The following is a 6,000-nucleotide window of genomic DNA, read 5'->3' as shown; positions in this document are numbered from 1 at the left end:
GTAAATAATTCCTCATAGATCTCTTCACTACAATTCAGTGATCTGTTGCTGCAATATAAACTAGATAACTTTTATAAAAAATAAAAAATAAATTTTATACTTAAATTGCATGCGTCCGACACATTTTTATAGATTTACCTTCATCAGGAACGATCAAAGTTGAATTTTTAAAAGCCAAAAATTTATTTTCTCTTGTTAAAATGATAATATGTTTTAACACCCCTGAAAAGTGAAAGAAAAGTCAAATGACCAGTAAATAAATCCATGTTGTCGTTGCAAGCAGTCATAATTTCCTACGATTTGTAACTATAGACTAAACTATAACATAGAGAAAAATAATTGTCATGCTCGTGTGTTTCTAGTAACACATATTTGAAAGAATAGTCGTTACATTCAGATTTCCTTCCGCTGATCAACCCCTTTACCAGACTTATTCAAATATTGTGGTTACACATTTTTATCTGATCAATGTTTCCCTCTAAAACTAAATACCATAATACATTCGCTTTATAGTTGTTTGAGAAAGGTAATTTTAGCGTTGACATTCATGTTTATGCATGTAAATAAATCTTGTCCACGGTCTCTACCTTTGACAAGAGTGATGATAGATTAGTTCTTTGTCACAGGTGAGCGCCTGGAACAGTCTTGGTCGATTGTCCCGGTAGAGTGTAGGCATAATGCAATAAGTAGAATTTTTACTTTAAAAAATTCCAAAATACATGGTTTAAAAACAGTTTCGGGAACTTAATTAGTGGAGTTACTGTTTGTTAGGTAAGTGTTAATTAGAATAATATCCGTTGTATAACATCTTCATAATTACATATTACTAGTTGTGTCCCCTGGATAAGTGTAACGATTTAGAGAACAGGAAAATTTCTGGATACACAAAATAGAACAAATAAGATAAAACGGAATAAATTCATGCATACAAAATGATCATTTTAAAAATAATTTTAAGCAGATATAATTTCCATACATCAGCAGTTTTAGAAATCAAAGTGGTATCTTTCAATATGCTCATTGCTGTTAGTTTAATATATACAGAACATAACGTTTATATTCAGTATATTAAATACATATACATTGTATATGAATTATTACTATTACTCAAGGCTTAGGCAGAAATTAAAAAGCATTATGATTTAAAAAAAAAAAAGGGTATGTCAATTGAGCATGTGGGAAGCCATTAGAGTACAAATTATTATTATTTCTATAGCATATAAATTTGTTTATACTTTGGTCAATATTTTGATAGTTTATTGTTTTAATTTCTTAAACATGTATAATTGTATGAGTCAATATATTTATTTACTGATTTAACAATAAACACATGCACGAGATAAGTAACATAATAAATCCGAAACAAACGAAAACTTATATACAGATGTATTCTATTTTAAATTGATGGAATTCAAATTGTAAGGAAAAGACTACACAGATTTGTTATCATTATAATATAATTCATCTTATTGAATTAATGCATCTTTCATAGTTGACTACGTGATATGTTAGACTGCATATATAAAGGTTAAAAAACACCAACCACAATAAGTCATTGAAAACCATAAAATCACTAAATGATTTTATTATCTGTTAAATGAATATATAGTCTACAACTTTGACATTGACAATTTAACATGGTAAGCTGTATCGATATTAGTCATTGGTATAGAGTTTAGATCTATAAAAAGTTTTGTTTAACATGAAGGTCGACTTGTTTTCGAGACCTAACATCAAACATGATTTTAAAGTAGAATACAACAACAGTAGTCCCTCGTACAATATTTCAAGCCTAAAAAGAGTTCATTTACCAGAAAACACACACAAATTGATCTCGGTTTCTACTGGTTTCATATACTTTGAGGCATTCAAACATGTTTGTCGGGTTGTTGTCTTTTTGAAACATTCCCTATTTCCATTCCCAATTTTATTGTAAACGTATTTCGTAATTTTTTTAGTGCATCTGTTATTTTAAAAATGAAGAGACGTTACATTGTATGTTCAATACATGTGGCAAATCTTGACCCTCTGTCCATCAAAGGGAAGGTTTATGTTTACATAATTCCAATTAAGGAATAGGTCAGGGCCCATATGCATACAGCTACAAAGTAAAGATTTGTCCCCGAACGGACGGATTTTTCTGCATGTCCTACGATAACTTAGTACTACGATTGGATATATCAACTTAGTAGCTAAATGCATACGTGGTTATATGACTCACAATTTTAAAAAAATACAACCGAACTGTATCTTTTAGGTTTTTTTTACTTTTTCGACGGAGGATCCTTTTATTTTTATTATAACTTTATTATTTTAATTCTAAACAAACCATAAATAAAATTGAGAATGGAAATAGGGAATGTGCCAAAGAGACAACAACCAAACCATAGAGCAGACAACAGCAGAAGGTCACCTACAGGTCTTCACTGCAACGAGAAATTTCCACATTCGGATGTACATTTAAATAGTATATATATTAAATTTCAAAAACAAGGTTGGAAATATCAAATTAAAATCTAGTTTTATTTTGCTGATTATCTAGACTAGAAAGACAATTATTATAGTGCAATATGAACAAGAAATATGCATGTCATTTGTATATCCTTAGGGATAATGTCCACAGTGGTTTGTTAACAATAAGACATTTGTTGCACATGTAATACAGATATGTAAACTTGTCATTCTCTGGTATCAATCAATACAAAATACACATGTGTAAAACTGCCTTTTGTGCTTGTTTAAATTTTTTTATTTTAGTTTGTCACGTAGGTCATAAATAACCCACAAAACAAATCGAATTAACACCTAAAGGACGTAATTAGATTTTTCTGGTTTGAAAATAAAAATACCTCTACAGTTTTATACACTCTGTGATTAACGAAAATTCTATGAACTATATACTAAAAAGAGAAATTAAAGAATTATGCAAGATGTTCTTTCTTGGGGTCTTGAGGAATGTTATGTTCTGTATGAATTCTGTTTCATATGAGTACAAAAACAAGTCACCAATAGGGTAGCACAATTAGTCCCCAGTGGAATATCGAATGTCTGTTGAAATATCAGTCCACCAAAATCAACAAATAAATTGTCGATGAAAATAATATTATCTTGATACAGTTGAGACTGTGTTTGGTGGTGGGTATTTCAAAATACACGTGTTGTGCACGCTTATATGTTTGTTTGCGTTTGTTTATCTACGTCTCGATATTGATGCTGTTTAACTGCTTGTTCCCGGAGGTGCCAACAGCCTTTTAAGAACTGCAACGGTACATGATATATAACATACCTGATTCTAATCCTCTGTTTATCAATTTAAAAGTTATTCAGAACTCTATGAAAAAACTGATCGTGTGTGTGTTTTAGTTATTTATTCAGGCCCTGTTGATCGGAAAGCTCTTAAAGTAATCAAGTATTTACAAATACTTCTCTTTTCAATTTTGAGGGTTGAGTGTTCCTACTGAAGATAAATCGTGACTATTTTTAACTCACCATTTTCATAAGTGTATTTTTCATTTCGTATAACATAATTTGGTATCCTTAATTTTAATTTATTATATCTAAAAGAAAATAACCTACGAAGTACATTTAAAAATTTGTTTCAATTTGTTCTGATTTTAGGGTTGATTCGCTTTTTTTGTCCTTTATTTTTCTTTTTTGTCGTCTTGTACCTGTTTCAGCTGACATCGGTAGATGCTTTTAACTTTGACATATCGGCGACAATAATATGTTCCTTTTTTTCGAATAAACTTCAATATATTTTAGAATAAAAAACATGTTTAAGATATTTTGAAAAGTTACGAAATACATGTAGCAGATTAAAAATAAATCTGTAAGTATAGATGAAATACTTTATTTAAAAAATGACCTAAACCTGACGATATGATAGGCTTATGAGTTACTTTTTTAAAATCAAAACTTTCTATCAATTGATCTTTAACATAGCATTCATTACCGTGACCTCAGTCGGCAATAATGACGTGAAGAGACTTAGTTCAAAGGTCATATAAACATTATGATCTGATATTCTTGATAACAGAAACAACTACGTTTACATGCAAAACATATGTAAGTTGTCGTGTAAAGAATACTTGATCATATTGGAATATATTGCCTTGTTAATAATAAGTAAAAATCAACCAGCACTTCTTAAGACGACCGTCATAACAGTTCTATTCTTAGATGCAAGATATGTAGTTTTTGCGCTTAACGTTAATGACCTGACTGTCCATGTCAATATATTACCCCCCCCCCCCCCCCCCCCCCCCCTTTTCCTATACATTGTGTATATTTACAGTATTATTTAAGATTCGCACGTTGGAACTTGAATTTGCCAAAACAGGATTCAATTTAACACTCGACCATCAAAATTATCAGTAAAAATATTTTCAAAGTGAAAGGGGCTTAAATATTTTCAATGTAAACATCATAGTGGATGATATTCATGTAATGATTAATATCTGGATAATTATAGATTTTGAATGAAATGCTGATAGCAGCATCTGTAAAACTGTAATTACAATTTGCACATAGGAACATCAATTTACCAAATTAGAATTCAGATTCAGATTAACACACGATAACCATAATTGTTATTGACAGATTTTGAAGTAAAAGGAACTTCCTGATGTTCAATTTTAAAAATCAGTTAAAATGCAAAAACAAAAGATTAAAGACACTGTTTTTACTGCACATTTAAAAGTGGACAATACACAATTCATGATTAATAGTTTTTGAATTTATCATTTTGTCTTTCTCAGTTTGAAATATTAAACGCATACAAAAGATTGTATATTTTAAAAGTTTCAGGCTTATTATTTTTTATTTCCATGTTATTTTTACATGAAAAGATTTGAAGATGTATATGTAACATTAACATGTGTTTTCTGATTTATGTCATAAATTAAAAGTCACTTGATGTTTTATGTAAACCATAAATTGTATCTGCACTAAGAAAAGTGCGTTTTTCTCCTAAACTAGGCAAGAAAAAAAAGTTTTTGAACTAAGTAAAGTACGTTTTTCTCCTAAACTAGGCAAGAAAAATGTTTCTGCACTAAGAAAAGTATGTTTTTCTCCTAAACTAGACAAGAAAAAATTGTTTCTGTACTTAGTAAATTTCATTTTTCTCCAAAACTAGGCAACACAGATTGTGTCTGCACCAAGTAAAAGGAGTATTTCCCCTAAAGTAGGCAAGGCAAAAAATTCTACACTAAGTAATTAACGTATTTCTCCAAAACTAGGCAACACAGATTGTTTCTGCACCAAGTAAAGTACGTATTTCTCCTAAACTAGGCAACACAGATTGTTTCTATACCAAGTAAAATACGTATTTCTTCTCAACTAGGCAACACAGATTGTGTCTGTACCAAGTAAAGTACGTATTTCTCTTAAACTAGATAACATTGATTGTTCCTGCACTAAATAAATGACGTTTTTCACCAAAACTAGGCAACACAGATTGTTTCTGCACCAAGTAAAGTACGTATTTCTCCTAAATTAGGCAACACAGATTGTTTCTGCACCAAGTAAAGTACGTATTTCTCCTAAACTAGGCAACACAGATTGTTTCTATACCAAGTAAAGTACGTATTTCTCCTAAACTAGGCAACACAGATTGTGTCTGCACCAAGTAAAGTACGTATTTCTCTTAAACTAGATAACATTGATTGTTCCTGCACTAAATAAATGACGTTTTTCACCAAAACTAGGCAACACGGATTGTGTCTGTACCAAGTAAAGTAAGTATTTCTCCTAAACTAGGCAACACAGATTGTTTCTGCACCAAGTAAAGTACGTATTTCTCCTAAATTAGGCAACACAGATTGTTTCTGCACCAAGTAAAGTACGTATTTTTCCTAAACTAGGCAACACAGATTGTTTCTATACCAAGTAAAGTACGTATTTCTCCTAAACTAGGCAACACAGATTGTGTCTGCACCAAGTAAAGTACGTATTTCTCTTAAACTAGATAACATTGATTGTTCCTGCACTAAATAAATGACG

General features: G+C 30.5%; 1 protein-coding gene across 1 annotated transcript in view; it reads left to right on the top strand.

The window, feature by feature from the left end:
• Positions 1-593: 593 nt before the first annotated feature.
• The window catches only part of LOC134721788 (putative tyrosinase-like protein tyr-1), a 31,890-nt gene continuing 26,483 nt past the window's right edge, over positions 594-6,000 (top strand). Inside the window, exon 1 of the mRNA XM_063585001.1 lies at positions 594-771. The gene's annotated coding sequence lies outside the window, so the exon portion shown is untranslated. The remainder of the gene's footprint in view (positions 772-6,000) is intronic.

The sequence above is a fragment of the Mytilus trossulus genome, chromosome 6 (assembly GCF_036588685.1).
Source record: "Mytilus trossulus isolate FHL-02 chromosome 6, PNRI_Mtr1.1.1.hap1, whole genome shotgun sequence".
Taxonomy (NCBI): Eukaryota; Metazoa; Mollusca; class Bivalvia; order Mytilida; family Mytilidae; genus Mytilus; species Mytilus trossulus.
The sequence above is the reverse complement of the archived record's forward strand: the minus strand, read 5'-3'. Positions and strand labels throughout refer to the sequence as shown.